The sequence below is a fragment of the Macrotis lagotis genome, chromosome 7 (genome assembly GCF_037893015.1).
Source record: "Macrotis lagotis isolate mMagLag1 chromosome 7, bilby.v1.9.chrom.fasta, whole genome shotgun sequence".
NCBI lineage: Eukaryota > Metazoa > Chordata > Mammalia > Peramelemorphia > Peramelidae > Macrotis > Macrotis lagotis.
The window spans coordinates 180,797,257-180,809,354 of record NC_133664.1 but is presented as its reverse complement, the minus strand read 5'-3'; the positions used below and the strand labels follow the sequence as shown (position 1 = coordinate 180,809,354).

Here is a 12,098-nt window from a genome sequence, read left to right as displayed (position 1 = left end):
TAATCTATTAAGTGCGGAGGCCTGGGCAAACTCAAAGGGAGAAGTTATTGGGAGCACTAAAACCCAAGTTGATGATATTTAATGGCTGTTTTTCTGAGCAGGCTCTGATCTAGATGATCCTGACAGCTTTTATGAGGCCCTGGAATGTGTAAGAGAGTAGCCCTCTGGCCCTGGGGTAGTGAAACAAAGTATATGAAGTCTTCAATGTGTTTCTGAATTCTCTGGAGCATTGAAGACAGAAGAGAAGAGACAATTGATTTCAGTTTGGTTCAGATTTTTCAATTATTTAGGAATCTCCTGTGAATGAGTTGTCTATGTATGTGTTCGTGTGTGTGTGTGTGTGTGTGTGTGTGTGTGTGTGTGTTCTCCTCAAAGTAAGGAAGACTCAAACTCTCCAGGTGTGACTGCACATATGATTTCCTGATAACCTCTTAGAGGGGTTGCTAATAAATTGAAGGATAAAAGTAAATTCTCACTTTCACTGTCTTTCAGAACTGGAGGTAAGAAATGGAACAGGATCTTATGCATAGGCATGACAAATCTTAAAATCTTAATCTTCAACTAACAGTTATTAGGCACATGCTAATGTTCAAGAGATTGTATTAGATTCTAGGGGACATACAAAGATAAAATAAAACATGATTCTTTGCCCTCCTGGAATGGGCAGAAGGGGATATCATCATATGCACAAGTAACTGGAGTATAAAATAAAATTCACTCATTGTTTTAGAGATCACAAACTAATTTGATACAGTGAGAAATAAAATGGGCTCTAGAGTCAGTGACCTTGATTCATGCTTCCTCTCATCATCTGACACTTCTTGAACACATTATTTAACTAACCTTTTTACGGCTTCCGTGAATCCTCATGAAGGGTAGCCTAGAAGTCTTCTGAAGATATTCCAATTCTAGATCTATGATTCTATGGTTTTAGGGGAACAAAATTCCAAGTGGGAATGGAATTGCAGGGAGTAGTGATTAAAAAAGTCTTCAAAGAGGAGATAAACTGAGCTTTGAAGGATAGAAAAGGCCCAGTAAACAGGAAGTGGAATGGTTCAAGAGGAGGAAATAAAATGAACGAAGCTGAATGAAGCATGGAGATGTGGTAGAACCAGATGTATATTGGGAATGTGAATTGTCCAGTTTGGCTGAGGGAGTATCAAGGGAGTAGTATGAAATAAACCTGGAAAGGCAGGATGGTATCATATCGTAGAGGGCCTTTGAATGAAATGAGATCATAAATGTACGGAGTCCTTAAAGGACTATATACAATTCTTACACATTGATGTTTAAATTCATTTCAACAAATCACATTAACTCAGTGAACAAGACTTGATGCTTGGTGTTTGGGATGTAAAGACAAATATGAACTAGCTCTGACCTTGAGGGAATTTGTCCTTATTTGATGGACAATAAGGAGATTTTGAAGGGTTTTGAGTAGAGGACTTGAGCAAGTCTTTGCTTAAGGAAGATTAATCTGATAACCTTATAGAAAGTTGGAGTAGAGGTGGGAACACTTATAAGGGAAGACTTATTTCAGTAGCCCAGGTGGGTGATAATGTGAGTCTATCCTAGTTTGGTGGGAATGAACAGAAGGGAATGAATTCCAGGGATATTTCAATAGTAAAAATATTTTGAGATCTTGTTCTCCTGACTTACTAACCCCAATCAGTTAGAGAAAGAATACTAAGCTGAAAAGATGAGGCCCACTGAAATGCCCAGCACTGGAGGGCATGGCTTCCATAGGAGAAGAGAATGCCAAGAACTTAGGAAGAAGGAATGATGGGAAGAGAATAATGGTTTTTAAAGTAATAATAATTGAAAGGATAACAGGGAGGAATGCAGACACAAAGCAATGGAAAAACTCCCAGGAAGACATCTGAAACTAAAGGAATAATTAGTTGTCTCCAGAGGCCATTGTTTTCAATTGAGGTTTAGTTTAATAGGAAACAAAATCATATGAAACCACAGCAGCTGTCCAAGCAGCCAGCACAACCAGCAAGAATGAGGCTGAAAGAGCATGTCCTCTAGGAATCCATGCATGCTGGCTTTTATTTGTCCCCTTTCAGGAATTTCCCTCCAAAAGGTTTGTTTGATTATTTCTTGAGGAAGCAGGAAGTCATCAGGAAATGCAGAAGTCAAAACTCCCTTGGGCAATTATAGACCCCTGGATTTGGAAGGGAATTTACTGACAGACTCTCTAGCCATATGTGGCAAGGAATAGACCATCATAACATATTTCATGAGCTCTTATTATCATGAGTTCTTTTCACTTTTCGCTAATTAATAAAGGTTAATATTTTCATGTCTCATTAGCCATCTCAATAGAAAGTGAGTTAGGGCTACCAGTCCTTAGAATTTGTTGCATAGTGTTGGAGCTCTCTGTGAAGACACAGGTCAACAACCTTGCCTCAGGAATGTATTATGGAATGAAAATCCTAACAGAGAGATGCAAATAATTGAACTAATCTTGAAAAGTAATCTGTCATAAGAACATAGGATTTCAGACCCCAGACATGTTCTGCATCTAGGAACTTAGCTTTACAGTTGGAAGTGCCCCCAGAAGGGGCACTATTCTACAGATAAAATAGGGGAGGGGGTAAGGGTAAAGCAGAGTTAGAGAAAGGGTCAGTTTTGGGAAGGTAAAGTACATTTCCTGCACCATATTGTAGCCTGTTTTGCCTAATTAGTTTGTGAATTAGGTGCTAAGATCAATTGTCAATTGTTTCTACTTATCAAAGGTACAAAAGTGTACTCTTCTAAATTTCTTTACCTAGATCAAAACTGTTGGCTTCATCTTAGTTAGGCTCTTGTTTTATATCAAGGTGATATCCTACACTGTCAGATATATTTTCTGTGTTGGGTGATTTTGCTTTACTAAAGGAAGGTTCTCTGGTGGGAGTGGAATAAGTAGTTAGTACAAAAAGGCTTCAATAAAACATTTTTTAAAGAACTGAGCTGACGTTCTGTGCCGCCGCGTGTTGCTGTCGGAGAAGCCCCCGCTTCGGCTCCAGATCCACCAACAGCATGAATCAAGAAAAATTAGCCAAGCTTCAGGCTCAGGTCCGGATAGGAGGCAAGGGCACAGGTCGCAGAAAGAAGAAGGTAGTTCGTAGAACGGCCACAGCAGACAACAAGAAACTTCAGAGTTCTCTCAAAAAATTGGCTGTGAATAATATTGCTGGTATCGAAGAGATGAACATGATTAAAGATGATGGGACGGTTATTCACTTCAACAACGCCAAAGTCCAGGCTTCCCTCTCCACCAACACCTTTGCAATCACTGGCCATGCAGAAGCAAAGCCAATCACAGAAATCCTCCCTGGAATATTAAGCCAGCTTGGTGCTGACAGCTTAACGAGTTTTAGGAAGTTAGCCGAACAGTTCCCACGGCAAGGGTTGGATAGCAAAACCCCCCAAGCCTGAAGACATCGACGAGGAAGATGATGATGTGCCAGATCTTGCAGAAAATTTTGACGAAGCATCGAAGAACGAAGCGAACTAAAGCCTGACTGATTCTTGGCGGCTGGCATGGACTGGGTCGGAGGAAGGAGCGGGCAGCTCCAGAGCTGTGCGTTGGCAGAGAACGTCGCCCTGTTAATAGTTCAGTAATATAAATATTTTATATATTAATGATGCTGTTTGTTAGGCATTTTTCTGTCAGTTGATTTTGCATTTTGCACTTCTCCCAGGATCTACTCTTTTGGTCAAAATACGAAGTATTGGTGCAGCTTTGAGGGTTTTTGTGTGTGCGCTCGCGTTGTGTGTGGATGTACGAGCGCGTGGGTGTGTGTGTATACAGTGGAGAGCAAATTGGATAACAGTTCTATTGATCCTTCCCGTCCCCAGTAGAAAATAAAGCAAATCTTTAAGTCTCTTCCTTTTTATCTTTGCCTAATAGTGCACAACAGTGAGTTTCTTGACTATATTTCAAGAACTCAAGACATTAGAACATTCAAGACTGCAAATGCTTTTCTGTGTTTAAAATGTCTTTCCTGAGAGATGGGAGGCAGACTTCTTCCTAGGCATGGGCTGGGGCATACCTAGGGTCTTTGTCTTTGGTTCCATGGTCAGACCTAGAAGGATTTCTCTTTCCCTGCCTTTCTTCGGAGGTGTTTCCTTGCCCCCTTCCATCCTAAAATGGTTTGATCAGCCTCTGTTTGTGCTCCTCCTCACCTCTTATCTAGACCAAGAAGGACGTTCTCCATTTAGGATTGTGTGAACAGCTAGACCCCTTTCCATTTAAAACACTGTTTCTCTTGTCCTGGGGAACAGCAGACCCACTCTTGACCTTCCATTTGCCATGGGTCATGGCAGTCAGTGGAATTAAATTCGGGGAGCTGGCATGCCTTCTTTGCCAAGAGACTTGACATCTCAACAGTCCTCACTGTTCTGAAGGACAGGGACAGCTCTCTTTCCATCAAGTTTGGAACTATCAGTCTTTGCTTGAATTGGAAGCAAATGGGGTCCCACATTAATGGGATAATGATACTGACTCTGAAAGGATTCTTTGACCTGTTTTCCTGCCATTGGCTTTGAAACCTACCTCTGGATTGGATGTCCCTGTTGTAGCTCAAGCCACCTGCCACCATTTGTGTAGAGTAGAGCAGTGTTTGGGGGCTCACTGGCCCCAGGCAGCAAGCTTGGACCTCCTCTGGAAGGCTCAGGGCTGCTCCTTCACCAGAATTTCCTTCAAGGCCTTCAAGGAAAGCTTTGCATTGTGACCAGTCAGACCTTCCTTGGAGCAGGCATTGAGGGAGAGACTGAGGATTTGCATAGGCCTCTCTGACCATCATCCAAACTAGCCATGGCTTCCCTCTGACCCTGCATAGCTTTGGAGACCAAGAACACACTGGAGGTCTGCAGATGACACCCGCAGAGAGAGAGAGAGAGAGAGCGTAAGCAAAAGAGAGCAAGAGAGTTCTTGTGGTTTGTCGTCCAAACCCCTCCATGGATTTTATAGACTTGTTCATTTTCCTGTTATGTTTTATATAATATATGGGTTTAATAGGGGCAGCTAGGTGGCGTAGTGGATAAAACACTGGCCCTGGAGTCAGGAGTACCTGGGTTCAAATCCGGTCTCAGACACTTAATAATTACCTAGCTATGTGGCCTTGGGCAAGCCACTTAAACCCCGTTTGCCTTGCAAAAAAAAAACCTAAAAAATATATGGACTTAACTATAAAATAAAATGACCATACAAAAAAAGAACTGAGTTGACATTTAATTTTAATTGTGTGTGTGATGAGAAAGTCAAAAAAAGGGAGATGAGAGGTAAAATGTGACTGAATTTATGAAATAAATAGAAATACTAGGTCTATGTAGATGTTTAGGTCCTACTAATGGGAACCTAAGGAACCATCATTTCATTCTGCTTGCCATATTCATCAGATACTAGTAGTCCAAGAATATAGTTTACAAGAAGTATAATATGTTTTCCTCTAATATATGTTTTGATATTCTTTAAAATCTTAATTTTTTCTAAGTGTTTGCTCCAACATTATAAATCTCATGACTTTTTTCTTTCCTCTCTTTTTCTATTTTTCATTTGTTTCATTTCAAATGGAACAAAGACCAAGGAAGACTTGTTCCTCCCTTCTCCATATCTACCTGAATACTTATACCATAGGCTATTGATAAGCTAGAACCCAATGGTCTAAACTGAAATTTTTAAAAAAAATGTGCAGAGACACCTCCTCTAGTACATTTGATCCCACTGTCTCATGTTAAGTCAAGATAGCATTTATTATTAAGCCCTGGAGATACAAAGAAAGGCAAAAGATAGTCTCTTCTCTTAAAGAGTTCATATCCCAATGAATAAGACAAATAAATATGAACATACAAAATACATACACAGAGTAAGTGGAGATAACATCAGAGGGAAGGCAATGGAATTTAGGGGGACTATGGAAGCCTTTGTACAGAAGATGGAATTTTTAATTTTCCTTAGATGGTGAGTTCCTTGAGAGCAGGGACTATCTTTTGTCTCCTTCTGTATTTACAGTGTTTAGTCCCCAGCACATAATAGACACAATAAATTTTTATTGATTGATTGATTTAGCTGAGACTTGAAAGAAACCAGGAAAACCAGAAGGCTAAGATGAGAAGAGAAAGCATTCCAAGTATGGATACAGACAGTAAAAGCACATAGAATAGAGAGGGTCTTGTATGTGGAACAACAGGAGGCAGAACCCCAGATCCTAGAGTGAAATTGCTAAATGACAGTGTAGAGAAAGAGAAGAGGACAGAGCCTCTGGCAATCCTAGAGGGGAGCTGAGATATCAGAAGACTGGAAGGGTAGGAATAACTCAGATTGTGAAGGGCTCTGAATGCCAAACAGGATTTTATATTTAACCTGGGAGGTAATAGGAAGCCATATGAATTTTGAATGAAGTGGCACATTCAGAATTGCACTTTAGGAATATCACTTTGGCAGCTGTGGGAATGGGAGAATGGACCAGAGTGAGGAGAAATTTGCTAGTTAGAAAGCCATTGAAATAGTTCAAGTGTGAGGTGATGAGCCTTTGTAGTATCAGAGATGGAAAAAGGGTATATCAAGAGAGTGAAATGAGGTAAAAGTAGAAATGACAGGACTTGGAAATAGATTAAATATGGGGGTAAGAGAGAGTGAGAAGTCAAGATTTCACTTTAGGATGACTATGGTACCCTCAACAATAATAGAGAAGTTGAGAAAAGAGGAAGATTTTTTTGGGAAAAGATAGTGGGTTTGGTGTGGGACATGTTGAGTTTAAGATGTTTATCCAGTTTGAGAAGGCAGTTGGAGATGTGAGACTGGAAGTCAGAAGGGAAGTTAGGACTGGATTAGTAGATCTAAGAATCATTTGCATAAGGATTATAATTAAACCCTTGAGAAGTGATGAGATTGCCAAATGAAATAGTATAGAGAAAGAGAAGAGGAACCTGGACAGACTCCTGGGCAATGCCCCCAGTGAGCAGACTTGAAACCATCAAAAGAGAAGAAATGGTGAGCTTTGGCCTTTGTTGTATCTTATGTCCTTCTTTCCCACCGTTATCAGAGGAAGATTTCATGAATTTGAAGAGTTCAAAGGATTTTAGATTTCCCCATTTTCCTATGAATATCCTAGCCCCATCCCCCAAATCAGCTAATAACAGTGTTTGAATTCATTTTTAAACATTTCCCTAAAAACATTCTCCTCTCCCAAAAATTTGTTTTTCTGGCCAAGGTGCCCCCTATTCTTCTAGGGTCTCAAGTTTGCTATCTCAGCACTTTCCTGGACTCCTTATTCTCCTTCATCCCAAATATCCATTCAGTTGCCAAAACTTCCTGCTTTTACCTTTACAACCACTCTGGCATCTGACCTCTTCTCTCTACTTGAGCAACTACTACTTATCATTACCTCTCACCTAGATGACTGAAACACCCTTCAAATTGGTCTCCCTTCCTCAGGTCTCTCCCCACACCAATCCTTTCTACACATTGCTACACATTTTCCTTAAGTGCAGAGCTGACACTTTGTGTAACACTTCCACTGAATCAATTCAAGTGGCTTCCAATTGCCTCTAGGATAAAATATAAATTCCTTTGTTTACCATTTTAAAACCCTACCTTACTTGGCCCTAAACCATCTTTTAGGTCTCACTGAACTTTCCTTTCCTTCTGTGATCTTGTTAAACTGACTTTCTCTCAGTTCCTCAGATAGGATCTTCTAAGTGTCTTTATGCAGGACTTCTCCCAAGCCTTACACTCCTTTTTGTATTTCCAAGTCTAGAATTCCTCCCTTCTTTTATAAGGGAGCTTAGATACCATTTTATTAAGAAAGATTTTTCTGATCTCCTTAAATGGTAGTATTCTCCTTCACAAACTATGTTGCATTTGGTTGCTTTATATTTATGCTGTATATATATATTTTTATATGTATTTGTCTTCCTCATTAAAATGTAAGCTTGGTGTATGACAGCAACATACTGTTTCATTCTTTGAAGTTGAATATATATATATATATATATATATATATATATATATATATACTTATATTTGTGTCTAATCTCTAGGGAGAGGGAAGAAAAAAGAAATTTACATGATATTTAAAAGAAATTGCAAGTTATACAGTTTCATGTGTAATCATTTTATTTACTATACTGTTTTAGAAATACTTATTTTATTCCATAAATTAAAAAAATAAAATTAAAATAAAAAAAGAAACATTTAGATTTAGCCCAAGATCTTTGCAACTGATCTTCACAAGATCATAGAGTTCAAGTTGGAAGAAACTCAGAGGTCATTAAACCTAACCATTTCATTTTACAGAGGGGAAAAACCGAGTCCCAGAGAGGAAGGGACTTGTCCAATGTCACACAAATTGTAAGTGGCAGAGCTAGGATTTGAACAAAGATCAGCCTCAAGCCTTGGCATGCTGCTTCTCAAGTTCTGGATGTACTATTTCTAGGAATTCTGTTCCCACATAGTTTTGCTCTCACTGTCTTTGTGGTTGGAAGCAGAAAACATTCTATTCCAAAGTGTAATGGTTATAATGTGATTCAGTACTATTAAGAGGGGTCCAGTCTGCTCCATCCAGGCCAGTTAAGATCTGTTCCTGTTTCTTCTGAACTCCTTCCAGAAAGAGAAGTTGTACCCAGGAAGAATGTTCCAATTTAATTATTCCCAGGAAATAAATCCAGAAATTAATTTAGAGTCTTAGGCTTGGTAAGCACAATTTTTTCTCAATAATATCTGAAAGCTGGTTGAGAGAGTTGTTGACTAGACAAATCAACTTACGTCTCTATTAGTACTAAATAGAAGTACAAATAGAAGCAGGGAAAAAAAAAGGCAGTTCCTGCCCTCAAGGCACTTACTCTCTAATAGGGTTAGATAACATATAAAGGGCAGTGGAAAGGGGAAAGAGCAAGAAGGTAGAGAAGTGCGTGCGGGATGGTAGAGAAAATCTAGAGAGTAGGAGAAAATTCTGAAAATGAAGACAGTTGTCTGCCTTAAATGGAGGTTCTAGGAGGAACTAGCCAATAAATCAGTCAATAAATATGTATTAAGCATCTACTATGAGGTGCTTTGCTAAATGGGGTGATACAAAAATAGGTAAAAGAGTCCTGCCCACAAGGATCTCACAATCTGAGGGAGAAGCCACACACACACATATGGTGTATCCAATGTTAGAATAAGTCTGGGGAGGCGTTGGGAGGGAGGGAGTGAACTTCCAGAGTGAAGAGGCATTGTAGAAAAAGAGCCAGGGAGAGTCAGGAGGATGCCTGGAGAAGAATAAAGACATGAATGGCTGATTATTGGATACTTAGCATATTTGCAGTGTTCCAGGATTCCTTAATCACAAGTCCATCTCTCATCCCATTGTCTTGTGCTGTAACTCAAGCCTAGAATTTATCCTCTTTACCTTTACCTCATAGATTCTTTCCCTTTAAGAAACAGCTGAGGTATTCTCTCGGCATGAATCTTTTCCTGATCCTCCCTCCCCCCATCTGCTAGTTCTCGTTATCTCTCTCTCTCTCTCTCTCTCTCTCTCTCCCAAAACTACCTTATACTTAATTACTTTGTATTTGTTTATCTCTATTAACTTTAGATTTATTTGTATATTTTTATTTGTCTTTGGCAACTCCTCTATTAGAACAATATAATCTCCTTGCAAGCAGAGATTATTTCATTCTTTGTACTCTAGGGATTAAAAATTGTCTCACCTACAGTAACAGATACCAAGGTAGAGCTCTGAGCCAAAGGCCCTTTATTAAAGGAGTGAATTGAATTTTAGACCTTCCTTCCCATCTGAGATGCCCTCTCATTCCAGGGTCCTATTTGATTAGGTATTGTTACCTAGACACTCCAGAGTAGTTATACAAAATGTAGAATGATTCTATTGGTTGCATATGACGTATACACTAAAATAAGCAAAAATATTATGTCAGCTTTTACCAGATTGTTCACTGTCAAGGGGAGGAAGGAGGGAAGGGAGGGTGGTATATCTTTTGAATCTGCAAAATGGATGAATGTTGAAAAACTAAAACTAAGTAAATAAATAAAGATATTATGTGAGCAGGGTCACCAGCTGAGTGAAACAATGAATATCTCCACTGACTAGGTGGTCATAAAATGGATTTGCACCTTCTTAGGCAAGAGGAGATAGTACAAGCTATATACATACACTCCAAGAACAAATTTCTGGGGGAAGGAGGGGGGGATCTTTCCATGTCACTGAGTTGTCTCCACCACACTGAATCACATAAAAACAAGGATGGAGGGCTACAAGTGATCTTAAAATCTGCAGTTCACAGCTCTGGGATTTAATATACAGAATTTACAATCTCTACTTCAGTTGAATCATATAAAAGTGATTGATGTTGATTGAAATAGAGGACGGGTCTGAATGAATTATTTCTCAGAGTATTAAAATCCTAGTCCCTTGAATAGTATCTAACTCACAGTAGGTGTTTAATAAATCATTGACTTATCGATCACTTGATAAAAAAATTACGATACTGATTTGTTTATTCTGCTCTTACTTCTGCCTACCAAATTGTTTCCCTTTCAGATAAATGTAACTGAAAAGACCCAGCATAACAGGTTGCCCTTTCTGAACTGGTTAGATGGAGGTTTTTCTCATTTTTATACGACAGTAGCTGCTATTAACTTAAAGGACTCTGTAACCACTCGGCTCTTACACCCCTCAGCTGCTCAGGTCCTTTGAGTTCTGTCTTAGAGTTAGGTGCCACAGTGGATAGTGCACTGGTCTTGAATTCAGTAGGAATGGAGTTCAAATCTGGATCAGACACGTGATTCTCACTAGCTGTATGATCTTGGGCAAGTCACTTAACCTTTGTTGCCTTGGCATCCCCCATCTCCAGTGGTCCTGATTCATATCTGGCCACTGGTCTCAGATGTCTCTAGAGGGAGGAAAAAGTGAGCTTGGGGACTTAGCACAGTGTCTCCCTCACTCAAATCCAATTCTTGTGCTTGTCATGGTATCACCTCACTCATGTTATGATTTTCTTTGAAAATGAAGCACAAACATTATTATAACTTCTTCGAAAATGTTCACCCACCCTCCAGGCTGTTAATAGCACTTATCTAAAAGATGTTTAGGGTCAAATTTAAAAATGCTTGCCAGTTCAAAAGAATTCCCCTAGCAATGTAAAAGAATGCTCAGTTAAGGATGTTCCTGATATGTTTCTAAAAGTCCTGAGACAGGTGACAGGGGTTTGGTTTAGTGGCTCTAACCTAGGAAGTGGCAAAGATACTCAAAGCCCTTGCTATAAGCACCAGCTGATATAAGAAGCCATAGGATAAATTATAGTCCAAGGTCCTGCTCTGACTTCCTCAGTGGTTTGTATTAGGACTCTAATCTGGTTCATCACTTACTTAGGGAGGAAAATCACATGGACTCCCAACTGATTGATTTTACTCATTGTTGCCTTTATTAAGTTGGAATAAACAAGAGGAAGTGGGCTTGGGCAAAAACAATGGGAAATAGGAATGAGTTTGTCTTCTGGAGCACGTGAGAGTTCTTCCTCACTTTGGGGGTCATGGAAAAGACTAACTGCCCTCCCCCCCCCCCTTGGTGGCAGGGCATTGTGTTCCCAGTCTGCACTTTCCATCCTATTTGTCATGACATCATACAATATAGCCTCAGTGCTTTTTTGTTTTTTCTTTTGTTTTGCCTTTTTTTTTACACAAAGGAACTCCATTATTTTCCTCCTTCCTTCAGAGACAACATCCTCCCTATTAAGAAGATGTTAACAGTGTACAAGGAGAAGGACTCAGAGTGTTGGAGTATTGAGAGAGAAGCCAAAACAGATATCATGTTTACGTAATTAGGAGAAATTCATCCAGCTTTGTGACTGAGAGAAATCTAAGGTCGCTATATGTCATAAATGGGACCTCCTATTTCTTTAATTGCAAGACTATTCTTGTTAAGAGTGTTTGAGGTAAACAAGGAGAGGAAGTTAATGGGCACTTCAGCTATCAGCCATAGAGGAAAAGATGGAAATTAGGGCTATGAAAGCAGACTATCAGTTCGGTAATTATGCAATATTTTACTGCTAGTTAAAATGAAGGGTGGAGAAGAGAATTTCATTAGAAGCTTGGGCTGGTCCTATTT

General features: G+C 39.5%; 1 pseudogene; it reads left to right on the top strand.

The window, feature by feature from the left end:
* Positions 1–3,001: 3,001 nt before the first annotated feature.
* LOC141493926 (transcription factor BTF3 homolog 4 pseudogene) lies at positions 3,002–3,505 on the top strand (annotated as a pseudogene).
* The last annotated feature ends 8,593 nt before the right edge of the window (positions 3,506–12,098 follow it).